Source organism: Centrocercus urophasianus, unplaced genomic scaffold, assembly GCF_019232065.1.
Source record: "Centrocercus urophasianus isolate 14NV4802_14NV808 unplaced genomic scaffold, USGS_Curo_1.0 seq_5, whole genome shotgun sequence".
Taxonomy (NCBI): Eukaryota; Metazoa; Chordata; class Aves; order Galliformes; family Phasianidae; genus Centrocercus; species Centrocercus urophasianus.
Window position 1 is genome coordinate 4,222,077 of NW_024885088.1, and position 27,629 is coordinate 4,249,705.

The following is a 27,629-nucleotide window of genomic DNA, read 5'->3' on the forward strand; positions in this document are numbered from 1 at the left end:
AATGTAAACAAATAATAACAAAGAAGCTGGAAATTATTGCCTAATATGCACATAGAATGTAATATGGATTTGGTTTATAAAGCCCCCAACTTTGTAAGATCTTTTGACTAAGCTACCCTTCAGTGGATTTAATTTTAGCATGTGGTGTGTTTGTAACATGTTTTATATCATTTTCTCTCAGATGTCTGTGATTTGGTAAACTTAAAGATTCATTTATCTTCTAATTCTCCAGAGACGTGACTGGAGCCCTTTTGTTAACCCAGCACAGTAAAAATGCTGAGGAAGAATCAGATCCTGTCCCATGGAGCTTACATGGACACTATAGCTCCATCTGATTTTCTTTAGCCCTAAATTTTATATACTTATCTCTCTTATCCAAATTTAGACAAAGCTAATTCTATAATCCATTACAGTAAAATCCAAACAATGTGAAGGTTACAATATGCACATAGACTGCAATATTCAACACTCAGTCCCATTTCTAGTTCTACTTTCTTAGTATGACTTAAAAGCCCAAAAACAATTAGACATTGAAAGGATGTTTTTACACGAATGTCTTTTTGTCTATTTCAGAGGGTTCATTCAAATCTCTTCACCTGCTACAGCTTTGGAGAGTTGCAGCGTACTGAGTTCTTGCCTTTGAAAGATTTGCCTTGGTGGTTCTTAGTGTAGATTCCTTGGGCTTACAGATTTGTTTCAGCAGCTACCCATTTTTGTACTGTCCTGCATCCTTTTTGCTTTGTGGTTTGAATAATATCCAAAGTTCCATGTCTTGAGTGAGTCTTTTTTTTTTGTTGTTTAGTCTTGCTTTTATGAAGTAACCAACTGTGCTACCAAATTCAAACAGTTTGAACCTTGCAGAACCTTTAATAGAGTGCCTAAGTTGTGTGTTTAGACGTTATTAAAGCACCTTAATTTGCAAATTGGTCTGCCACTCATGAGAACTATATGTTGAGAGCTTACCACTATGCAAAATGCAGACACAGATGTGACCTCTGCCACCAGCATCCTTTATTCTTTCAACTAGAAAATTATGAAGCTTCTCTCTATATATGCACTGATATAGAATTGTTTTATCAATTTTCTTGTGGCAAGTTAAAAAATCCTCAAACCCACAAGCTAGTAGAACTTCTTGAACACAGTTTAGATATGTGATTTTGCATATGTAAAGGATACTTACATTGCTTTCTTCACAGAAGTCTTATTTTTACATATGATTGTCTGAATAACAGAGAAGATCAAAACTCCTGATGCCACCTATGACTTTACACCCATGTAAACTTAATCAAGGTAATGCCTATAGCAGAATGCATGATGCCTCATAAAAGGTATGGTAGGTGAGGCAATGTTATCAGAAATGACAGGGTAACACAGTGAGAAAAAATATGCAACAAACTATGCAACACTAAGAGTTTGAGATAAATACCGTGTCTACAGACATTGGAAACTTCTTTTTAGGCTTTTTACCTGTGCAGAACTGTGTGTTCTCAGGGTGCACATACATGTGTCCCTCCCAAAATACCCTAAATTTTCCAAATGGTAGGAGTTCCAAACTGAAGAACTGAATTCATACAATTAGTGAATTCAAGTGACCTGAAAGCCTACAATTACTCCTGCTGAGGAATAGTATCACGTAGAGTAAGATCTTTTTAGCTGTCAAGTATCCATCTAAGAGACCATACCAAAACCACAAAAAATATTTGTGTCAGAGATTGGTCTTCCTTGGACACCAGTGAATGATGAGATGTACATATCCATAAAGCACCACAGCAATTTCGTTTCGATATTTAAGGAACAATGTTTTGGACATTAATGTTACAAATGTCAAAGTTGCAAAGAATAGAGAAAATAATGGAGTGGAACTGAGGAGTGACCTGAGGGTAAGTGAAACTGCAGGGCACAGCATCCGCAACAGTGGTCTGGGCATACAGGTTTGCTTAAGGGGAAGACAGAAGGGGAGGAAGATGGTCCCTACAAGTTTGTAGGAGTAGGATGTCTGCAGATTTCAAGCTGACATACATCAGCAAATGGAAGTACCAAGTGACTAAGTTATAAGCAGTCAGTTTCTGCTTGGTGTGAAATGAGGAAAAAGCAGAGATTTAAAGTGGGAAGGGAAAAAAGAGCCTGAATTACGAGACTGGCATGCAAGGACTGTGGCTTCTAATGTCTTAGCTTGGAGAAAGTTGAGTTTGTAAATGCTGAAAGGGAACAGACTAGTATTTGTGACATGGCAAGAGAAGAAAATTTGACAGAATACCCCTGTACTTGGGTAGCATGGGCAGGAAGGAGAAGGAATGAAGTGCCAGACAATGGTCTGATAGCTGTGAACCCCTTATACTAGTTTGGCTGCTGTTTCTTTGTTATCCTGTCTCTGCATGTAATGTCTTTCATATGATTAGCAAAAGCAGCTACAGTACCTCTGTTCAAAGGGAAGGAAGTCAAGCATAGGACATTCCTCTCAAAAACAGGAAGGCACCTAACTCGAGGGTACATTAATCATCTAGAAATACTACCAAGCCCACCTTTGCTAGCAGGCGAAGGATGATTGCTTTGCTAGAAATGGAAAAGAGGATATGCAAAGAAGAGCCACTTAAATTCAGTAGCAAGAAGACCATCTCAGGTACAATTTGTGAAGAGCTGCAGCATTAGGAGGCTACCATGAGATTAGGGATTGACACAACTTCCACTTGGACTTGAGTGCCAGAAGCAAGTGGTCTAAGTGCAATGGTGGAGATGTATGTCATATGGCACGGGTTATACCGGGGCAATAAAGCAACCAAAGCAGAAGGAGCCAGCTGAAGAACAAAGCCCATGGGAGCACAGAACAGATTTAGAATGATCATGGTTAAGGATAAGGGAAATGCAAAGTGCTGACTGTTCATTTGCTCTATCTCTACCACAGGAGAGTGCAAAAATAAGCGAAGGTAGATAAAGAAATGAAATTCTCCCTGTAAATAAAAAAAAATACAGTTGAAAAATAGAAATTAAAAGGTAACACATGAAGCAGAATGGGAACAGGTATTTCAGCATCAGTAAAAGAAAGAAAAAAAATATTGGGATCTTACTCTTAGAGATAATTTTTGTACGAAAGATGGAGCAATACCTGATGTGAGAGCAGTTTAAGCATAGCAACAAGAGCCAAAGTTTTCACTTCAACACCACAGGTAGGATCATCTGCCTCTTTGATGAAGTAATTCAAGTAATTTATTTGAGAAACATTAGGTCAGGCATGAGAACTGCAGATCTGAAATACATGTGGTATTTTCTCTTAGAAGACAGTTTTCAGAAGTGCAAAACTGTGTGTAGTTAGCATTCTCTATTATTATATAAATAAGATTGGCTTGCCCACTTACACATAGTACATTTAACATGTTGAAGACGAATTGACTCAGTAAATTCTCTTGTCATAGAAAATAGTGAGAACAACATGTAGATGACTCTGGAACAGTAAGAGTTTGTATTCTGAATGTTCCAACATATTTGACACATTATTTCTGAGGTTCTAACATCACTGGCATGAGACTTTTCCAAGCTAATAGTATCATATTTCATGCTTCTGGCACCGAACAAAAATGTTCCTTCTGTGGACTTTCCTCTGTTTGCCTCAGACTCTGAAATTCAGTGTGCAGTATACACTTTTCCTTGTGCCAACAATTTCCACTAGACCCCCGAACTACTCTCCATTTGCAACTGATAAGATTAAAGGCTGTATGTGCTGAAATATATACTAAGACATGACAACTATTCTGGCAAGTAATACATGTGTTACCTCTTACCTGTTGAGTTGCAACTTTGCAAGCTGAGGGCATTGCAGGTTGCTCTGGTTAGGAGAAGAAATTGGAATGGAATCAGCTCTTCCTCTGACATCAACATGTTTGACTGGACAAAGGAGGAGTCAAATAGCATGAGAATTGTCTACTCTCATAACTCAATCATGTGGCACATTATTCAGCCCTACAATGCTTCACTAGCATTGTTACAACAACAGCATGCTCCCATTGCTTGGTCATTTTACACTTAGCTTTCTCTGTGTTTTTCATACATACAAACTGCCCTCCCTTCAAACATTGTACTACAGACCTTGGTTGCACTCTCTAAATTCCCAAGCAGCTCTGTGTATCTTTGATTCCTGGACCATGAGTTTTGGATTGAAGTCCCAACACTTCCGCTGCAGAGTTTCATGAGGGAGCTTTACAACTTCATATAGCTTACTGGAAGTAAAAGGCAGTAATTAGCATAACCAATACAGCTCAAAAACACATCTGTTACTTACTCATCACTGCTGATCAGAATAGGCCAACAGCTTTAAGCCACTTCCAAAAAGAGTCTTCTTGACAAAAGGTACAGATAAGACAGCATCATGCCTTTGCATTAGGATGTTCTTGTGTGCAAACAATTTGCAAACAAATTACACTTCATTGCATCTGTCTTTGGAGCTTTCCACTCCTCATGCAGATTTCTTTCAGGCTACTCAGTGACATCACTTACAACAGGCCCTGAGCAGTGCCTGCTGTGTGAGTGGAAGTTGCTGAGGCCCCCAAGCTTTGTGTCCTGGTGGGGTGGGGGAAGGCCTTGTTACAGAACTAGCTTGTGCAATGTTGAGTCCAACAGATATTTTTTCAATTTTCTGATGGTAGGGAAAAACTGTCATGCCTAATGGAGATAATATTTCAAAGTCTGAACCCCAAATTATTTTCAGTGATAGCGCTTGCATTCTCTTCAGTTCTATCTCAGGTCCCATACAAGGTTTATCCAGTTTAAGGTTTCTGATCAGATCTGGTTCAAAAGCTAAATTTTTGGTTCGGTGGAAGTTTGCTGGGGCTTTTAGGATTTGATTTCAGTCCAAATCTAAGTGAGATATTTTCAGGAATTCTTCTGAACTGGAAGTTCCCCAAACCATTCAGCTGCTCAGTGATTATTACAGCTAAAACAAGCACTGACTTCACAAAGCAGTGATAGGGACTCAAACTCCTAGTTCCAAGTAGTTCCATCTGTGATTTGCTCTGTGGGGAGGACATGATAGTCTCCAAAATTTGCCAGAAACTAAGGAATTGTATTAGATCCAGTGAAACTAAACAAGACTTGAGAGGTTTCTAACACATAATGTTTATTTCAGTGGCATAGTTGCTATTGAAAAAAAAAAAAAAAAGTCTGATCTATGGCATTCCCCATCCCTCCAATGAGAAACTCTTTCCTAGTCCACATGCCTAAGCTTCCTTTGAATCTGAAATTGGTTATGTAGGAGGGATGGTGGACTCAGCCTTGTCCGAGCACAGCCCTCAGACTGGGGAAGTACTCCTGGCTCACACACAAGAAGAATCAGTATTATGTAGTCCCAGTTATCAAAAGCTGTATTCAAATATAGCCCTGCAAATACAAGGTACTTCAGTTTCCCCTTTTGGACTTCAAAACTTCTTACTGACCGAAAGTGTCATTACTCTACAGGAGCATCAGGCAGAAGGCTTGCAGAAGTCTCTAACTCTCAGCCACGAATAAGGAACACTAGCCCACACTCCTCCAAGTTTAGAAGGAATAAAAAATGTTAATTCTTGCCTCTTGTTGAGAAGAACGTCAGCTGAACTGCCAACTGAGATGGTAGTTATTTAATAGATTTCCTGTAGTTTCCCAAATCTACGATTCAAAATTTATTCCCTGACTCATATATGACTCACACAAAAATCCCAGACCTAATTCATTCTCTCTGGTAGAGTCTGTTGCAATTCATGTCTGTCAAAGAAGGCAAGTGCACCACTAGCCAATGGGGATCCCAGGACCATTAGGGCAGAGGCCTCACTTGCCTGGACCCACCCCACAGCACCTGAAGGACTGAACAGAACAAACTCTGAGAGCAGTCAGATCCCACAAAGAATCCAGATTTCAAGGCACTAATATGGTGATGAAGCAGATCTAAAGTCAAGCTAGAAGTTCTGTCCTTACGTCAGAGCTAAAATCACATCCAATGATCTTGACACAGGTCCACGCAAACAAAGCTGGTTCCAGATCAAGGCAGCCCATGCATTAACGCCCAGAACGAGCAGAACCCCAGTATGACTGTGGCCTACCACTGCTGCAACGCAGCTCAGACAAGGAGTAAAGGCACAGAGCTGAGCTTAGATAGAGCTTCTGGTCCCAGGAGCATGGGTGGAGGCCACTGGTGAAGATGGTCAGGGCTACTAAGGCCTGGCACTGCACTCAGCACCCTGACAGTGCTCAAATGACGGTCATGTCAAGCAGATTATAATTACTAGTTTTTATTAAAGAGTATAAGAAAAATCTGCTAGGAAAAATGGTGCCCCACAGAGATTTCCCTTGTCTCTTAACATTTCAGAGCACTTTTTCTACATCTATTTTGTAACTCTTGCAACAGAAATTGTATCATGTTATAAGCACCCAAATATCCAGCTATTTACAAATGCTGACATTACACTACAGCCTTCTTTTTCAATTGATCTAAAATTAGCCAATAAAGCTTATCACCTACTGCTTTCTTCCCATCTTCTATACAGAATTTGATGTCAAACTCTGAGCCATTGCACTCTGAATGCAGAGGTCTCACTGAGGTATGCTAAAGGAGAGACTGTATTTCAGGATAGCTGTTGCCAATTGCATAGTGCTCTGGTATCACATTCTCTCTGTGGGAATGACTTGGTTTCTCAGGAATACTTGTAGCCACTGTTACACTGGATTTGAACTTCTGCAAGATACAGAAAGTGGGGAAACCATCCCAAACATGCTAATTCCTATGAACAATCAATTATTTGCTCCTTGCTTGTTTATACTGGCATTTGGAATCAATTGCACAATGAAGCTACGTAGACAAAATGTCAGTAGCAATCCATGCTAAGCCTGAATCCATGCTTTTGGGTTACTACAAACCCACTGCACTGCCATTTTTCAATCTGTTTTTGGAATGCGTTGCCCTCCTGGTTTTGTATCCAAAGAACTACTGCTGGGATGCCTGCTCCACTATGATCACAGCATCTTTCCATACAAGTAGTTGTGAAAATATTTTATAGTTTGAATCCTTGACAAAGCGTACAGTAGTTTTTCTCAGGACAGTTTAGCCATTGACTTTTAATAAACTATCATCCTCTGAGGTGATCTGCATCTCTGTATCAATATGTAGTCCACAATCTTTAGCATTTTTGTCTAATTGAAAATGAAGTTTGAAGCCCTGATAAGTTCACACACACACACACTCACACACACACACAAAAAAAAAAAAAAAAAAAAAAAATCAGAAGAACTTTTTCATCTTCATTTGCTAAATTACACACTGACCACTGAAATAACATTCTTTTCCTACCCTTTTTATGCAAATGGCATCTAATATTATGTGAAACACACAAATAAACCTCCTCTAGTAGGATTAAAGTCCCATAGAACTGCACATCCGGTCTTCAAAGACTTAAGAGGAGAATTTCCCTCCTTACTGTTCTGTGTGCCAGCACTAAATTCATTCTTCTTAAAACAATTCCTACTGCTTTGGGTATGGTTTCAGACCAGCAGCTTAGGCTGATCCTGTCCTATTTATGAAGATATCTAATTTTGTTCAAAGATACTAGCATGTGCCTAGGGTATTATCTAGGTAGAGTGAACAGGCCAGGAGGAACTCCAGGCCAAAGCCTTCTCTAGAGGTATCTCAAACGTAGCTGCTTATTCTGAAAATCAAAGGCCATCACATTGAAATGACACAAATCTTGTCTGCAATATTGGCATTTTTGTCATCGTCTGGGCCAATTTCTATTGCCGATCTTTGCTTAATGTTCAGCCTGAAAAATCAGATTAAATTGTTACAGGGTCTGGGGAATCACCTCTATTCATGGTGACTCAGAGAAAGCCTTTTAAAATGTTCAAGGTAGTACATATACAGGAAACTAATCCTCCATCATTATTTTTCTATCGAGAGTTATTGTTGATGCACAAGAAAATTCAAGGTTCAGTTATGTTATTCTGGCATGTTTTTCCATGTCATTTGTGGCTTCTTCTTTCTTTGCTTGATGGCAAAAACAGATGAGATGGGTGTTTGAGGTGCTGGCTCTCCCCCTCATGGCCGGGAGCTGACTTGGAACACCATAATCTCAGTCTTTGCTGAATCAAAGAAAAAATCATGATGCTTATCCAACAGGTCTTTTGGGGCCATATCAAACTCTGTATTATATCAAAGCAAATCTAACAGAAACCTTGAAATTCACCCCTTTAGTGTTCCTCCTGCATTCATTCACTCCTGTGGTTTTACATGTTTAAAGTTTAAGTGCATCACTTTTCTTTCCCTTTTTATTGTTCATGACATTTTAGTCATATTATCAAACATAAAAATTAATTCCTGCTTCAGACCTATTCGAATCTTAATGTATCAGATCCTCCTGCAAACTTTATTTAAAAGCTGTTTTCAACCAAAGATTCCTTCTTCTGGAGCACTTACCATATCATACTGCATTTGTTATTGCAGAACTGTTAGTTCACGCTGGCAAATTACTTGCTCCACACTACCAGATCTTCAGTGAATTTGGCACAGGCTGGATTTCTAAGGTACCACCTGTCAACTAACAGTCACTATTAGTCACCAAAATTGCATAAGCAAACATTTGCTTGAAGTCTGCTCAGCCAGGCTGGCCTAATGATTGTCAAATTTGAAGCTACATCTATTGTGGTCAGGAACAACCAAATTCCCATTCTTGCCGCTCAGCTACACACTGGGGAGTTCCATCTTTCCCCTCATTCCTGGCTAGCTGTGTAATAATCTTTCCTTTTTTCCCCCTTTGCATTTATATAAACTATTTATTTGCATTACTGTAAATTTTCATTGTTTTATAAACCAGTTGTGTTATTTTTGATAGCTTGAAAACTTAGACTGCCATCCCCTTCCTAGCATGTATGCTAGCAGAGCTGTTTTCAGGGGTCATGGCAGTCAGTTCTCAGACTCCTTACCAGCATTTGTTTCCTGTCCTAGAGCACTGCTGCAACGAGGGAAAGCTTTACGGTTAAACTCTGTTGCCTTTCTGCAGGCCTGTAACTTCTGCTTTGCTTTGGTCTGAAGAAACATAAATAAATTCATGTGCTCATAAATTATCTACCACAGAAGGGTTCGGTGATACCTCTGCATTTCTACAAGCCTCCCTTGTCCTCTGCAAATGACTCGAGGACTGATTTCTCCCTCTTCCTCACACTCCGCTATTCTCCGACCCCCCCACAGTCCTTAAATCCAAAGTGCAGGACTTCCTCCAGGATCGGGATATTGCCATCTTGTTCTGATGGGTGAGTTGTGTAATGCCATTCTAATTGTGTTACATCTTCTCTGTTCCTTATCTAGCTGTCTCCTACCAGGGAGATCATTCCAAGATCATTTCACGGAGATCATTTCAAGGAGAAGCCAATTATTTCTTTTATGCTTAAACTGAAGGTGCAACAGAAGAAGAAACACTTGATGCCTTTCAGCAGGCTGCAACAGAGTGGCTACTTATATGTTGGCCATATCATCTTGCTGAAGGTCAAACAGCGTGGTCACTGTAGTGTTAGGAAAGGAAAGGAAGACTCTTTCCTCATGTTTTTCTCTAAATGTTAGATGCGCGCTTCTCTTACCTCTGAATTTCCTTGTCATGATGGGTTTATTTGACTGCATTGTGTGCTTCTGTGATTTAATTGTTATGTTATTAGGGTGAGTAAAATAAAGCTGCAGCTTTTCTTTTGCTGTATTAGTGCAGTTTAATTACATTTGGGAAAGGCGAAAAGGAGAGTGGGAGCTTGCCAACATTAATGCTGTCTGTCATTCACAGCCCATTGATGACAAGGAGTTGAAAGCTTGGCAGTTACTCTGGTAATCAGCAACCTGGCTGATGACGAATGGAAAAGATTATGTGAAATTTCCTGAAAGAGGGAAAAAAAAAAGAGTTCTCTAAAGAAATAAAAATACAAAACAAGAACGAAGGGCAAAAAACCCAAACCCCATATTCTAAATCCTACAGTAAATTCCTTTTATAATGCTTACATGAAAGACACTACATGAAACAGCTACAATTAATGAAAAATTCCAGTACTAAACAGTTTTTAATGTCTATAAAAGGGATCTGTGTTCCTAAATTAGAAGCACAAATACGTCCACTTGATTTTTGTTAAAAGCAATTTGGAAATGGACGTTTCCCCCTGAGCTGAAGGATACGTATCACTGATAAAAAACAGCAATGAAACACCTTTCCTCACTGGAGATGGCATCTCAGTTACATTTGTTGATTTATAGCGTGGAAAGCAAACTAATCTTTAACGCTGTTCCAAACATACAACTCCTGATCTTTCAGAATATAAATGCTTTTTGTTATCTTTTTTTATTCACTCCACTTAATTTTTTCTTTTTAATATTGGAGAATGCAGAGATTTCGTCTTACTATTAATAATATTAGCAATCATTACTGTTCAAGCTTTAGAATTATTTCCAGTTCTCCAGCTTCCAACACGGTAGTAAACTCCAAGACATTCTACAGTAAAATGCAACTAGGAACTACACTGGTGTTTAAGAAAAAAGGAGTACTTCTACGGTACTTATGTAGTTTTGCTGTGACCCACATTGTGGATGACTTGTGACATTTCTCACTTGTCTTAATTAAAATTAAAAGCAGAATATTATTCTGAAGCCTTTGGTTTTTTTTGTTTGTTTTTTTTTTTCATATACCTCCTCACTTCACACTTCTCGTAATCCTGTTTCAGGATTCTGGACTTAGGTCTTCTGTTTTGCTTGTGATGGGGAAATTAAAATGTCCTGTGCTATCCATACTGTTATTAGACTACAGTTTTAAGAATAAGAGAAGCCTGTAGAATTGGTCAATGTGCAATTGTTTGCTTGGTATGCAAGCAGTTGTGAGCCTTTTCTCTCTCCTATTTTGTCAAACAAATTCAGGCAAGAAAAAAAAAGTCTTTTAATCATGATGTCAGGCAACTCAGGCAATTTAAAGTTTACCAGCAGTAAGTCTGACTCTGCAGGACTGTGAACAGGGAATATCTCTTTCACACTGTCAAACAGATACACCACTATGCGTGGCTTCAGGCTTTTTTCCCCAGGCAGAGTACCGTAGTTCCATATTTTATGAGGAGTAGGAGGGAATACCTCAACAAAATTGAAAGATCACTGAGGTTTACTGGAAAATTACATACCAATGAAAATGATTTGACTGATATATTTTGTATTTAGAACTAGCTACATATTTATTAGATTAAAAATGTAATGCATATTAAAGACCTTCCTCCACTCTAAAAAATGACAATGGAATATTATTGTCATGCATTAGACCCAGTTTTAAATTTCTGTGGAGAAGATGTAAAATTTAGGGGAAGAAAAACCATAACATGCTTTTTGTGTTAGCAATGAAGTTCTGCTGCTCAAGTAACAGGTTTCTCCATTGCCTGAGAATGACAAGGTAAGGCTACTTTATGGACAAGGCCTCCTACATATGCTACATATCCCTGTGGTAATCAGGTACAACTTCATGTTCTTCCTTATTTGCTGGGGTTTTGCAGTCATAGTGCAAAGCAGCAGACTGCATTTACACTGACTCACATGCTATGTATTCAAGAGTCCTGGCTAGGAGCACAGTGAATGTGTAGATCAGCTGTACTTGCCAAATGCAGTAAATCATATATTTCAGGAAAGCATCACAGGAGCCCAGCACAGACAAGCCTAGGAAGCACTGACATAGCAGATATGTGCAAGCTAGCTTTGCAGTGCATGTGCAGGAAGTCTGATATGTCAGACAAACACAGAGGATGAGTACTGGATAACACCAGGAAGAACGGATTGACGATGTCAGAGCTAGAGGCTGTCACTCAGCACTGGTCTGCTGCTCCTCTTCCGAGGTGACACTGTACTGACAGGAGTCTGTGTGAACCCTTATCTGTAAAAATCAAACTACTTGAGAATCAAAAAATCTTAAAGTAGATCAGATTCATTTACCCACTGAAAAATGGTTCAAGTACAGATTTAAATTAAACTAAACATAAATGATTGTCAACCATCAAAAAGGCAAATGAAATACAAAAATTCAGCAGAAATAAAGGGATGCACTTTCATACAGAATTATCTTTACTATCGATGTATGCCTTCCTCCTGCATTCTCCCAAACTTCACTTGCCCAATGATCTTTCACTTTAGATAAGGGGATCACATCCTCCACTATTATTTGAAATTCATTTTTGTCAGTTGCTAAGAAAGTAAGGGTTCACATATAGCACTTTGTCATTATAATAAGAATCTGAAAATAAGATACATGAGTTCTTTCACCTTAACTTAATGATCTCTTTGTACAACCAATGGCAACTGTTTAGAGGTTCTTTGCATCATTGTCTCATTAATTTGATCAAAATCCCATTACAAGCATTGTCCTAGTATTATTCCAGCACACTTCCATCCAAAATTCATTTGCTGTATTACCTCTATCTCTTCAAATTATATTTGATATTGCAAGTAACTTAGATCTTACACTTGCTGCCATGTACTGACATGAGTTAAGACAGCTAATCAAAAAGATGTTTGCTGCTGAAGTTTTGAAGGTGATGCCACTGAATTGGCTGAAGTCACTGGATTAGCAGATGGAGAAGGATGTAACTGATGCAGGAAAGCAATTTTTGAAAGCTGCAGTTTATTCCGCAGGCGGGCTGAGTATCTTTGTTTCAATCCATTCAGGGTGTTCTGTTAAGAACTATTTAACTCAAAGCTGAAAAATCAACGCAAGAGTAGAAAAAGTAAGATTGCCTATTTTTTTTCTGTCAATCTACAACGATCCCAAATATGAGAGGATAAGATCTGCTTTCACTAGGACTGTGAAGGTGATGGCTACCAGACATTTCCCATTGAATTCCCATTCATTTGTCATTATTTCAGCTGTTTCAAGAACTATTTTAAAACGCAAAAATGCTTTTGAAATGCATCAAGCACACTTAAGGTAGTCTTAATTAATGGACAATTTGAAACTATGCCACATCAATTTTATCTGAGTGTCAGTTTTCAGGCAAGCAGAACTTGACAGAAATAATAAATAAGCAACTAAAATAGTAAAGTATCATTCACTATTTTGTAACAATAGAGGCTAAGAAATTAATATTCTGAATAAAAGGTTTAAAAGCTAAAATGGAATAATACAATGTATATGAATACAATGCAGTCTCCTAGCTGAAGAAGAATCAAAATAGCCAGACTTGTTAATAACAATCATCTGCAAATTTATGTATATGTGTTCACCAAAAAAAGGAAGATCAGTTACTCTTAGGCAACTAAGATTTTTAAAAGCAAAATATTCAAATTACTAACGCCATTTTTTTCACTTGTTCTTTTAAATAATAATTAAAATGAAGGTTTTACTTCAAGCCATCTCTACTGTATCTGGAACATTTCATCAACAATGTCAATATTAAAGACAAAAATAAAAAAGAGCATTTTCTCTCTCTCTCTCTTTCTTTCTTTCTTTTTTTGAAGAAATTTATTACTCGTATTTCTCATGGGGATCTTACCCAGCCTCTAGATTTCCAAAAATGGGTGCCTATAATTACTTTTCTGAGCTTGTATTCATGCATCTGAATAAGTGCATTTATTGTGAATACGTTCTGCAGCTTCTAATAGGCCCTAACCATTAGGCTGATCAAAAAATTTTCAAGCACATTTATATTGTTGTAAAAACGCTGACATGTGAAAATGTAAAATTTCAAGATAAATATGTTTTGCCACTAACAGAAATAGTGAGGGAGGGCTCTCAGGTCCATTTTTTTGCTTTCTGATACATCCTGGCCTCCTCTCCACCCACAGATAATGGCTCAGTGGGTAGCGGAGGTGCTCGCCCCCTGTGAGAGCCTTGTGCTCCAGTTTGGCCTCTGCTTTGGAAATAGTTTCACTATTGAGCTGGTCTTTTTTTTTTCTTCTTCTTCTTTCAGAAAAAACCCCTCAAACGCTGTCTGTTTCATTCTTACACAAAACAACTGCCCAAATCCCAGTTCTCTTTTAAGGAATGGATGTTTTCCAGCACACCATTTTTTCAGGGACTGTTCTATTAGTGATAAAGTCACCGTGTGTGCTAAAAGCAGACATAGCTCACTAATTGTTGCTGGCCATCCAGCACGCTTCCTCCCCTGCTAGGTGAGACAGGAGCAGGCGTGCAGGAATTGAATTTATTCTTGGAGGGATTTTAAAATATTTCATTTCAGAATCACTTGACGACTGTGCAGCAAAGCCCTTTACATCTAATTTGCCTCTCCTCGATGCATGCGTTTAACTCTCCTACTCTCTACTCATAATATCATAGGAGTGCAATATTATATATTTATGATTTGATGATCATGGCCTGATTTTAAAGCTCACACAAGCTGTGCACGCTCGGTGCCTCCGGGAGCCACACCGGGCGCAGGCAGGAAGAGGGCCTTCCCCTCACACCCCCAAGTTCCCGCTGCCCCACCAACACCTCCCAACCCCCCGGCGGGGAGCGGCTCCCCCGACCCCGAGGCGGGGGGTGGTAGGGAAACCCGGGCCGCCGTGAGGAGGAGGGCAGCGGGCCAGGGCCGGCAGCCGCGGACCCCCGCTGCCGCCCGCTCTCCGCCTCACTGCCGGCGCGGCGCGGCCTGGCTGCAGGCGGACCCCCCGATCAACTTCCCCCCGCGCAACGAAGGGACGCGGGGGCAGCCGGCACGGAGCTCCCGCCTAACCCCCCCGCTCCCCAGGGGCTGCAACAGCTCTGCCTCGGGGCGGGCGGGCTCCGGCGTGCCCCTCGGGCGGAGGGCGTAGAGGCGCGGGGGCGGGCCGGCAGCTCGTCCCGGCCCCGGCCGGGGGCCATGGAGTACCGCGGGCCCCGTGCCCGGCCGGGCAGCTCCGACCACGGGCCGGGCCGCGGCCGCTCGGCGCTCCGGCGGCGCGGGGCTCTCCGGGCGGGTGGGGAGGAGGGGAGGGCCGGCGGTGGGGGATTCCTGGCCCCCCCAAAGGAGCGGGGGGGGGGGGGGGGGGGGAGGGGCGGGGGGGGGGGGATTCCTGGCCCCCCAAAGGAGGTGGGGGAGGCGGGGGAGGGGAGGCGAGGGGGAGGGGAGGCTGGGCTCCCGGAGAACGAGACGGGCACTCGCGCAAAATCCTGCGGCTTCAGAGCAGCCCTGGCGGGCAGGGTAAGTGCTCTGGGGAGCGCCCCTGCCCCGAGGGGTGGGAGCGGGGAGGGATCCCGGCGGCCGCCCCGGGCGGGGTCTGCCCGCGGCTGGGGCGGGGGCACGGCGAAGGGCCCCACTCCCCGCTGCGGGGTCGGTTGGAGGCGGCGGGGTTCGAGCCTCGGCGCTGCCTTCCCCGGCTGGGGACCGCGGAGAAGGGGGGATGGGTGTGCGTGCACGGCCGTGCCAGGATCTGGATCCCCCCGCCTGCCCACCCCCAAGCGCGTCAGGGCTTCGCCTCTCCCAGCCGAGCCTCCCCGCGGCTTCTCCGCGCTCCTTAAAAAATAGATACGTATGCCCCGAAGCCGGAGAGAGTGAGGCGGTCCGGCAGGGGGAAGGGCTTTCCGAGGAGCAGGGGCTGCCGAGAGGCGGAGGGAAGCGCCCCGCGGCTCCCCGCGCCCTGCCTCCATGCCGCTCTGCCGCCGCTCGCCTTCCGCCGGGCCGGAGGAAGGGCTGCGCGAAGGTAAATCCGGGCTGTCAGCCGCCAAGCGGAGCGCTGCCCGCCCGGCCTCCGCCTCTCTCCGGCCGCGGGGCTGAGGGGGAAAGCGGCCGTGCTCCCGCCTGGAAGTTACTTTGTTAGCGAGTTCCCGCGGAGGCTGCGAGCCGCGGGTCGGAGGGAGGGCGGCTCCGTCGGCTACGGGCAGGTGCGAGGGCACGGACCGCCCAGAGGGAGCCCTGGAGCAGCGGGTGCGGCAGCTCGGCCCGGGGAAGGGGCGGTGGGAGCGGGAGAACTTTGCGGGGTGGTAGGAAAGGATCTGGTGACCTCCAAAGTTTTGTTCCGGGAGGAGAGCATTCAGTAAGTTGCTCAGAATTCGTGCTGATCTTCGTGTCGTGCATCTGGCTGCTGCTTGGTACCCGGCACGCTCCGAGCAGCGGAGCGAGGAAGAAAATAGAAGATTGAAGAGAGTTAGGTAAAGGGTTCGTTGATTTTGATGTATTTCACTGTTTTCTTTATGTCTGCGTTTCTGCGGTTTGCACGTTGAACCAGCAGCATGAAATACATTTTTAAATACATATATTTGTGCGTGGCCAACATAGGAGATAAGAATGAGAAACGTGCAGAGAGCGGGCAGGTTTCAGTTCTCTTTGGTAAATGATCAGTAGTTGAAGGTTTCTGCGTACACCGCACATATCTTGATAATACCTTAATTGAAAGATCTGCTGATAACATCCAGTATTGATAACCACTTCAACTTCAGTTAATGCCTAATGAATTTAGTAAGTAATTTAGGCTACAGAGCAAAGGAGCTTTAGTTATTCTGGATAACTGGGCAAGATTATTAAACTTTGTGATAAGCTCCTGGTGAAGTGAGCTCAGTTTCTCAAGAGAGTATCAGTAGGTATTTAAAATGCAGGACTGCATAGAAAATGTGTATGGCTGGGATTTGGCTTCCAAAATGAGTGCATCTTTTGAGAAGACTGTTCAGTAGTCATTACAGGGCTGTAACGTGTGCTGGACCTGCACGTGTTAAACTGTGCCGTGATGTAAATTTGCTGGCAGTGTAGGTATGTATTTTTTTATTTTACATATGATTTTTTATTATTATTATTAAATACGATGGCTATCCTGTGTATGTTACGTAAATGAACTGATTGATTGTAATCATTAGCCACAGAATTTAAATGGTGTGTTTAAACAATTATAGCTTTGCTTTTCTCATTTCCTTGGTTGTCTCAGGCTATTTGAGACAGAATTTTAAAATTTCTTGCTTGTACACCAGTCTGCCTCTTCTCTGTGCTTTCCTTCAGTCTGATTTAAAGCATTGTAACTGCTGTGAATACCTGTACAGATTCACATGAAGAAAAGCACCTGTGTTAAAGATAAACAATTGTTCCTGTTAGACTAGAGCAAACCCTTCGTGCCCTGCATGAAAACTTGTTAAAGTGTTATTGTAGGATGCTGTAGTACCAAACAACAAACAACACCAGAGAATGCACAGATAAAGCTGGTGCTCTGATCTTTGTTTAAACAGGTCATGGTTTTTCTTTAATGCTGTGTGCTCATTACAGGAACTGTCAGCAGGAATGTAGAGTGGACCAGAGTTCTGATTTGGAATACATTGCCTATTCTGACATTGATGTTTCTGCTTCTTGGGTTAATGATTATAGTGCCGTTTGTGATCATATTTACCTAACAGAATTCATTGTAAAGAATTGGAAAAAAAGTGCATATTATGTCCTCTTAGGAAAGGAATATGACTGGATTTGCTGCCTCAGATGCAGTCCCTCTCACCTGAAGACTTACACAGGAATGGGCTTTTCTCTACTGTAGTAGAGCATGCGGTGTTATATGGAATGGTTTCTGTTTTTTATGTCAGCTAGAGTTTTGCCACTGAATTATGAGGAACCTCAAATTCCTTAGAACCAGCTGACCACTTAATTGATGCAGATACTATCTGCGAGAAGAAACTATCAGTGAATAAAAATGTGTATTTAAATTTGAGGATTTCAGTATTTTTGTACATGAAATCAGTTTTCATCTCAAATGATTAATACACATAGTGGTAATTCCCTGCAGTTCATCTGATTCCTGTTAAACTGTATTTCAAAGAATTGCAAGCAGCCAGATTCAGGGAGGATATGTAAAATAATCTGAGGGAAGAGTCTTTCTGCATGGTACTGTTACATTAAGATGTATTAGGCTGTTACAATGTACAGTTTGAGGTCTCCTGAGAAGACCAAGTATAGTGGTGGAAACTGTCATTTGCATATACAGCAGGTTGGGTTTTGTGAACGTTGTCCATGGGTGAGTTGGGTCTGTGCTGCAGTGTATAAAAGTGATATGGTCTCTAATCGTTTCTAACTTAAATACACGTTCCTGTTTCAATCCTGAATCTTCCAGGTTTGTTTTGAAATATAAGCAAGGCTATTATTGTAAGGGAGTCCTTTAAGGACACTGGACTGTTATTGTGTGACTTCCTCTTAGAAGGTCATCCTTAGAGGCTAATGTTATTATAACTAAAATACATGCGAATGCAATGCTTGGGTAAGGTTACAGAGTGACAGTCCAGTGTAAGACTGCAAAAAGGAGCAGAGCTCTTAGTGTAATGACTATTCACCAGCTTCTGCAGTGACCATCTCCGGAGGGTGAAGCAGTTCATCCTCTTGTGACTGCTCACTGCTTGACCTCATTGTTGAAACTGTCAACAAGTGTGACAGTTTTGCTGTGATTTGATGTGGCAGTGGGAATTATATTAGGATAAACAAATAACCATCATGCTGTATGTGTAGTAACTTGCAGTTGTAGCTGATTTGGTCTTCGTTATGCTAACCTAAATACAGAATGCTTCACTATTTAAAATACCAGTATTTACCATGGGAGTAAAATTGGGTTCATAATGTCATTTAATTGGTCATCTTATTTAGATTTTCTTTTTTAAGAGTTGTAATACATACTGTACATTTCAGTTGCAAGTATTTGCCACCTACTGATTATGTCTTTTTAGTTTATACATTTCTGCTAATAAGATTACTGTATTAAACCTATATGACTGTTTTGCAAGCTGTTTTGATGCAGCATGCTCTCCTGACTTTTCAAGTTCGGTTATGTGCCATGCATGTATTCCAGCTTCTCTTACAGCAGGTGAGGGTCTTGCCATTCAGCCAAAGACTGGAGCCAGCAGAGCAGCTGTAGAAGCAGCGTACGAAGGAGACCAATGGTTACTGATATATATGACTGTTTTTTCTTTGCCTTATCTTAATTGGTCGCTTTGCTCAAGATCCCTCTTTGCCAGCTCTCAGTCGCTTTACTTTGTGTTCTCTCTGGCTCAAACATCCTACATAGCACTTAATTTTCTTTTTTCCTCTTCTCACCGGCTCTATCATACCTTTTTTTCTTTTTTCTTTTTTCTTTTTTCTTTTTTCTTTTTTCTTTTTTCTTTTTTCTTTTTTCTTTTTTCTTTTTTCTTTTTTCTTTTTCTTATTTGTGATACTAATCCTGCTTATTTTTTCATTGTCTTCTTAAATAAATGGAAGGAATGTAATGTTCTGTCGTTGCGTTGATCATTTTCTTCTACATTGCTGTATCATTTTTTTCCCACATCCTTTGTTGAGTTTTGGTAGACTGTAGACTCTTTGGGGCAGAAGCTTTTTGCTGCTGTTTGATTGTACAGTACTAATGTAGTTTCTTCTTGGATTTCAATTGGTTTGTGGACACTCGTGTAGCAGTAACTAATAATACTGGAATTATGTCTTGTTTGTGTGACAGCCTTCCTTCTGGTTTTGCGGTAAACCAAAAATATGTTGCTCAAAGCTTATCTTCACAGTATCACTCTTCTGAGATATATCTCAGTTTTTCCCTCAGCACATGTACTGAATCCCTAGTGTGAGTTGGTTTTGGTAAAAGTTCAAGATACCTTGCCTGCTGGAGCGGGAGGAGGATGGATTAAGACCCAGCTACTGCCAGTAGTTAACAAAATAGTAAAACCTGAATACTTAGTAGAAGATCTGACAACAGCAAAATACATTCGGGCTTTACCAGATTGATCAAGTAAAAGGTAGAAAGAAAAAGAAAATCCAGGAATGTCTAGTAGTTTAATTTCACTGCTTTGATGTTTTCCTCCTAAATATTTTTTTTCATTTTGGTCTCCCTTTACTTTTCACCACTGGCTTTGTTTTAGCATCTTTTGGGTCAAATGAGGATTTGTAGTCCGTCCAAATAAAATTGTCAAAAGAGTTTTTCGAACAGCCAGCAAATGAGGTGATGCAGTGTGTGTATGGCTCAGAGCCACAGTTCAGCAGCAGCTGGTCCAGCATTTTGCAGTGCAAAAGCTACCACCTGAGTTACCTCAGTTGGAGTGAAGTGCTGTGGATGTGCTGTCTCGCTGTAGGTTTTCTCCTGATTTTTGTTTCTCTCACGAATAGCCTCTTCAGTTTTAGGGAGAGCAGTGATTTGCAGCATCCTGTTGTGGAAGAAGGCACTGTAGGACTGGGTCTTCCTGATCTCCAATACTCCGCCTCAGAGCTGTGTACCTGGGGCTTCTGTGTTATCTATCCTCTTTCCTTAAAGGAAGAGATTTAGTTATCTTTGTCTCAGTTTCCCATGGAGCTTGGAGGGGGGGCTCTATGTGGGTGTGACCTCATGTGTACAAGGAGTGAATGGTCCAACTTCTGTGTTCTTTTTTTTCTATCAGTCCTGGGGAGGGTACTTGGAAAAACAAACAGGGCAAACCCACTGACTCTCTTCCTGGATGGTCAGACAATCATCAGATAATAATCAGATGTCATGAAGGATTTCAACTGAATAAATAAAGCTGAAGGATTGAAAGGTATAAACAATTAAAATAATAGGACAATGTACTTAATTTTCAAAGTTTTGTGTCCAAATATATATATAAAGCTGTTAAAAAGATTTCTTGATTCCTTTTAATAAGATTATCCTTAAGGTAGTATCACTGAAGGTATATTTACATGTGAGCTGTTGTATATTCTGATTTACACATGTTTGCACGCTTGTACTTTGGCATTTCATTCATCTTCAGCTACAGGTATTAGACTCTTATTTTCCCATTCTTGCATATTGACATAGAGATCAGCAAACTTTCAAGACTGTTCAGTGTTAGTTTTTTTCCTGAAATCAGAGGGAAATGTCAGCAACAGAAATTCATCCAAATCTGAGCAATGCTGCTGGACAAAAAGGGAAGACTCTGTGAGCTGTCCTGCTGGCATCAACATGCCTTTGTGTGAAGCAGCAACTCTATCTCTGGCTGCCCTCAGAATGTGGGAATTGCTGCCTGTTTTGCTGTCTGCTACTTCGGTCCTCAGCCACCCTAGTACCAGCACTGCTGTGCACTGCTGCACTGCTGGCCCATGGGCTAACCCTGCTGGTGGAGGACGCTATTTTTGAGTGCTTGCTTTAGAGTGACTTGAACTGACTGCTAGGCATTTAGTATTAGGCTTTGTCATATTCTGATAAAATACTGGCATCGGAGCAAGCAGGCTAGATCATTTGGATTTATTTTGCCCTCAGGTGTGAATGACCCAATCAGCTAAATTCTGTGCATTTCTATGCTATTTCCATGGAAATTAGTTTGGATAAATTCTGTGGCATAGGTAACTTGAATTTGACCTGGTGATGCTTGTCCAGATAAAGGCTAAGAAATTAATGTTAGGCAGTTCTCACAAAAGGGTATAGAACAAAGATCGTCAGTTGCACATTTAAACCAAACTCTGTCTTCCTAAATATATGATATTTCAGTACTTATATATGCATTTTCTAAGCAAATATTTTAAGAGATTCGAGAGCTTCGTCAGATGACATGCCCAAATTGCAGACTGAAATGTGGAATCACTGCACCACAGTCTTAGTTTACTCCTATTGAAATGTCTATTTTTGGTAATGTTTCCAGATAACCTGTATTTTAGCTTTTTTATTTTTATTTTTATTTTTTTTAATTAAGATGAGTACTGTCATTTTGGGACTTGAAAGTTTTCTTGTATGAGCTTGGGATCTTCAGTAGCATAGCAGATTTTGAAATACTACCAGGGATGAGAGCTAATTTTTTAGAGTGAAGAATGAGTTTTGTGGCTTTTAGATATATTTATTTAAAATTTCCTTCCTTAGCGGTAATTACTTAAATAGATAAGCTATGTTGGCAGATATTTTGGGATAAATAGAGCAACATCGAGCAAAGCAGTATATTTTTCAGGGAAAAGATTTTTCCTTAAGAGAAATGAATTCATGTAAATATTTTATTCAAATATGGTGTTTTATATGTTCAGGCAAGATTGTATGTAGGGTTACTCTAAAACATTTAGCCTTGGCAAATGTTTAGCCTGTTTGTTGATCTTAGAGTGTTGCAGTGTTTAAAATGCATTTGGTGTATTGTAAAGTCAACGTTTAAGAAATAGACAAACGCATATTATTAGTGATATTTTTAAAATTTAATTGAATAAATTAACTGTTATTTGTATAGATGAGAACTTGGTTCAGAAAATGATACTCCCGATAATCCCAAATAAAATAAAATTTTCATAAATAGAATGCTCAGTCATTGTGATTTTTGTTAACCTTGGTAAGTAAATTAGCACATGTAATTTCAAATCATACAATCATCATTCAAAATAAGACAAGCTAAGAAGGTTTTAAAGTGATAATTGTTTTAAATCAACACAGTTAAATTTCATAGGCAAATGTCTAATTTTGGTGTTTTCTGAATCCATCCATCTCTTTTTGTGGATGCCAGGTCAGAACTTAGACACAGAGTAGATACAGTATTCCTTCTGAGGAAACTCCAAAGAAGTGAACGTAAGGGCGTATTTCCAAAAGACAAATTATCTAATTTCCTACTTGCTTTCTCTATAAAATATTTGCATGACAGTTAAAGCTAACAAGTACTAGCAAACAGTGTTTTTTATTTATGAAGTAATGAGAGAAATGTGTATAATACTTGTGCTTGAGAGCAATGGAAGAAAACTAGTTTGGAGTAAAAGTTCATTTCAGTGACGAATGTTGTCATGCTGTGTTTGACAGGTCATTGTAATCAGCAAAGAAGAGGAACAATGTATTTTTGCATGGTGAGGGATAGCTTGGAGGATTTGTTTTTATTTTTTCCTAATGCATGTTAAGGCAATTATAATTACAGAGAAATAAAAAGTCTCATATAAGTAAACGGATCTTTTCACATTACGAAACAGGTTGCTCTGTGACTTGCAGATCTGCAGTTAAGAAATAGATGGTATAAATGAAGAGACACCAAAGCATTCCTTGATAGATGAAATACAAGATTTGATAGATTGTGCGTTTCTTCTCATTGCAGTTGGTAGGATTTTGAGGCGTACAGGTAATTGAGAATTATGTCTGCTTTTTGTGGTTATTTATCTGGGAGTAACATCTGGTGAAAAGATACAGTCACAGAAATGAGTATTATTTGATAACTGTTAGCAAATTTAGGTTCGCTAGTGCAGAAGACCATCTCAGATGTGTTCTTTAAGATGGTCCCCTTAATAAATTACGGAGATGATTTAGCTTCTTCACACATCTTCTGAAGAGAGCTGAAACTGGAAGGCAGGATGCTTAGGGTGTCTATCCACTGTAGACAGAACATAAGAAAAAGTTTCTAAAAACGATGACCAGAGCATAGCAGAGTGTATGTGCTCTAGTTAACAGGTGAGCCATAGTAGGGAGGCATTTTAAAAGTTTTATTCAGATTCTTGACCTTTAGACAACAAGCCCAAACATCAATCAGTATCCTTACATGTTGTGCCCTGAGAAGCAGACAAAGCAATGTATTTTGCCGCCTCCGGGCCCTCACAGAATTAACTGGTGTGCTCGTTCCACTTTTATTCTGGTGATAAACCTGCTCCACAGAACTCATTCTAATGTACACATCTATTTGCTGCTTAACAGCAGGGATTTCTTGAAACATGTGACTTTGATGTGGTGCTGCTCTTTGGTCTCTACTGAGCAGATCTGAGGCACAAAGGCAGCCCGGGGCCTCGTGCCAGGCCTGGTGCTTGTGCCAGGCCCCTGCGTGTGCCGTGGATCGAGGTCTGGAGGCTTGAGGGCTGTCGCCTTGGCACGTTGCACCAGCGCTAAACTGACGTTTAGGAAAACTAACAATTCTCAGATGCTGTCCTGCTTCTGTACCTTAGCAGGGCTAGCTTTCCAAGCAGGATTTCTAGCTCCCTGTATTCATAACATAGAACTCTGGGAATTTGGTAAGGGTTAAGGCACCGTAAATGACATCACACGTTATAAAATGACAATTCGGATATCCTTGAGGAATCTGTTGGTTTTTACAATATTGTTTCATACTCATTGTTACAAGTTACGTATATGTAAAGCAGTTGCCTTGGGGAAAGGAGGCTTGTAGGTGCATATTGCACTTTAGAACATTGCACTTGTTGACTTTTTAAATGCAATTGGTACAAAAAATTGTACTCATTTAGAGGGCCTAATAATCCCATCAGTAGAAGTGACATGACTGACCGTAGAACCTACGAGTGTCTCTATGATGATGCTGCCTTCACTTCAAAGTCCACGATTGTGTTAAGAGCATTCAGATTCCTCATTTGTCAAGTGAATTTGCTTGGTCTCTTAAGGGAAGACTTGGCGGTTTTTGTTTGCCAGGACTTGCATTTCATTTCAGAAAATGAAGAGAAGGAAGAAGAGAATGTATCACTTTGGAAAAGCTTTTATCTGCAGAGTGATTTGCTTGGCTCATCCTTTCCCACAGAATAATGTCTTTTTAGGATTGTTTCAGCGTTCATTTTCTGATGATAGAACTGGAAATAGCAGCCCAATTCCATCGATTAGTATGGACTATGTGAAATGGATATTTTCAACAGGAAAAAGAATAGTTTTCACCCTACTTCTCATAGTAATCACTTCACTGGATCCATTATGTTCACTTATTACTGGACAGTCTATAATAATCTGTTTGTGTTGGGGGGAGGAGGGATTTAAACCAAAAAATAAACATCAGTGATTTGTTATCACAAAGCCACTGGGGGTTTTAAGAATGTTACTATGACAATTGGTACCACTGCTGTTGAATACTCTGTGGCACTTCCCCTCCCCCCATTTTTTAAAAATGAAGAGCCTGCTTCTCTTTGTGTAGAGGATGACCTGACAGCCTGTGAAGAACAGTTTACCCTCAGTATAGTGGGCAGCCTGAACTCTGAGTAAAGCTCTAGGAGGGGTTTCTGCTTATCAGTTTCCAAAATTACCAGTATTCAGTTTCTATTGGAAAGTGTTCCCGTGACAGGGAGTTGGACTAGATGGTCTTTAAGGTACTTCTCACCTCAGACCATTCTACAATTCTGTGATTTGCACAAGAAGCACGTGTGTGACTATGTGGTCTGTCACAAGCTCTCGTGTGCTTCGTTAAGGTATTTTACTGCTGTTGTCTCACTGGCTCTCCCTGAAAAAATATAGCTTTGATGTTTTATAGCTGCATGAAGGTGCCTTTTTTTTTACTACTGCATTTTATTTCTTCATTGCGTCCCCAAATCCCAGCTCGTCATACTCTGAACAAAATGTGTTTTCTTTAGCTGCCTCTGCCACTGACCTAGTACAAGCTTCTCTTCTTACTTCATGGTATCGCAGTGTTGCTGATGCAAAATCTGGCAGCTTCCCTCTTCAACTTTGTTGCTGTGATGTGCTCCAGCCATGTTAAGCCTTTTGATCACCATATTTTTTGTAACCTGGCAAAGTTCTTTGCTCAACAGGTAACTCCATCGGAGTTTTATTTCTTAATTTGTAGCTTCTTTGTTTTTATCATCAATGTCATCATCACCATCAGTATTTTATCTTGATTTCTAATTATTGTTTCAGTGACATCTGCTTGAGCTGTGTTGTTCTTAAGTCTGGATTCTTATATCCTTTTTCTGGAATAATTGTCAAGAAGTCTTGGTATTGTTTGTAGGCTTGAGACAAATAGTAGATGGTAGCAATAGAGATGATGGAATAAGATCTGATGAGAGACACTGGACAAGAGAATGAGCTGGAGGATGAACATAGAATGAAACAGAATCCAGGAGTGAAGAAGTGAGATTAAAATAAAATATTACCCTGGAGTGGGAAGGGAAGGGAAGGGAAGGGAAGGGAAGGGAAGGGAAGGGAGGGAAGGGAAGGGAAGGGAAGGGAAGGGAAGGGAAGGGAAAGGGGTGGATAGAAAGGCTGGAGAATTGATGTAAAAACAAATAAGCTGGCTATACTAGAAATTTCCAGGCTGAAAAAGTAAGAAAATCTTATTGTGTTTGTTGTTGTTGTTGTTGTTTGTTTGTTTTTTGAGAATTTAATTCTGCAAATGACTTAAATATATGTCTGAATTGAAGCACCTGCCTGGTCCAGTAATTCCTCAGAATAGATGGTGACCCATATAGTTTATAGCCTTGTGCAAAGCCTGCTGAAGGCGGTCTAGCAGTGTCCGTTGTATACAGCGGGCTTTGGATCAGGCTTCTGAACCTCTGAGCACGCATTTAAGGAAGCACCTGAAAGATAATGCATGGAGAACATTCCTGACATCAGTAAGGAAATGGCGTAGCTGGTTTAATAGCTTTTTCTCAGTCTGTGATTCTAACAGCCAGGTTTGTGATATTTATTTTAGTATTCATGTTCTTGCAGTCCTTTTTACATTTCCCTGTTTTTCTCTGGCAGACATCCCGCAGCTCCATAAGTCTGGGGGAAGAGGATGGTTAGCACGTTGTTGCTGTGGGGATTTGAGTCTTAGTGCTTTGTGTTGGTAATGCTGGGCATATAAATTTTAAAACTTGCATACTAGAGATGCAGATAATTATTTCCCCGCTACATTTCATACTCTGGTCTAGGCAAGAAAGAAATTTCAGAATATTAAAAGAAGAGAAAGTTATGATTGTGGGGACCATTGGAAATGGAAACAGCAAGAGGGGTGTAATGGGTATAAGTCTAGTTATCAGTCAAGCTAGAAAAAGACAGCTTGTTCTGTCGAACACCAAGAATGTTCGTAGTCAGCCAACCACTTATGCAGGAAAGCAGCCCTAGACTGAAAGGTAAGGTTCAAAGACATCTGTGTATGTTTCTGAAATGAGCTTGAATGAAGCTTGCTATTGAATTATGCTTACTGATTATGCATGTTACAGTATTTGATTTTTGCTTAGCATAAGCTATTCATGCGATTGCTAGTTATCTTATTTTTATTGCAGTATCTGTCTCTTTTTTTTTCTCCCCACGCCCTTTGTCTTGGATGCTTTTTATGTGTCCAGAGTTGACACTGGGTGACTGTCATTTGGCAGAAGACTTAGCAATGCTGTGGTCTTTCTCTGTTTTTTTTTTCTTTTCCCCTTAAGTGAGACATGCTGCCTTCCAATTTCCTACATGTTCGTGTGGTGAACTTCTTGCTGAATGTCTGTGGCTAGCATCCTCACAGGCTTGCCTAATGGTGTGATTCACATGCTCTCCCATGTGCAAGGATTGATTCCCTGCTTAAAGGAACTCTTCAGCACTAAGTGGTGTATTGGTGGTGCACTTGCCGTGCTTAGTTTTTGTTTGCAAACAAAGTGGAAAAAAACATTATTTTGAATTAGTTTGTGTTGATAAGCACTGATTTCCCTTCACTTGGAAAGAGAAAGCAGAGCTTAAGAGTTGACATTGGGGTGCCAGAATCCATCTGCTTCTCCTTTCCTTTGATGTATCACTTGAGAGCAATCGTAGAAGACAGGACTAAACAGAAGGGTAACAAAAACATGTCTCAGCTGCTTTGGGCACTGACTGTTTCCTAAGGCCAATGGGAGATTCTAGGTCCCATCGGGCAGTGCCTTAATGCCTTTACAGCTTCAGTTCAGCTATGTCTAAGGTGGGCGTGAGCCTTGAATTGTAAAACACAGGGTGTTTTTAAGGTAATCTGAAATCCTCACATGGAGCTGTGGGCTCATATATTATTAATCATACTGGAGAATATTTCTAGAAGTCTCCAGTCCTAATGTTTTCTCTCAAACACAAGTAGGTTCACTAGGAGCAGTTTACCCCCTATAAAATGCCTGACCGTGCC

The 27,629-nt window shown here is 40.8% G+C and overlaps 1 protein-coding gene across 3 annotated transcripts in view; it reads left to right on the top strand.

Annotated features, from left to right (window-relative positions):
- Positions 1–15,052: 15,052 nt before the first annotated feature.
- The window catches only part of MPPED1 (metallophosphoesterase domain containing 1), a 63,525-nt gene continuing 50,948 nt past the window's right edge, over positions 15,053–27,629 (top strand). Inside the window, exons 1-2 of one of the 3 annotated variants that reach the window (XM_042835153.1) lie at positions 18,597–18,818; positions 20,292–20,426. The gene's annotated coding sequence lies outside the window, so the exon portion shown is untranslated. Of the gene's footprint in view, positions 15,124–18,596; positions 18,819–20,276; positions 20,427–27,629 lie in introns of those variants that run through there. The other 2 variants (XM_042835152.1, XM_042835154.1) reach the window with 2 other exon arrangements.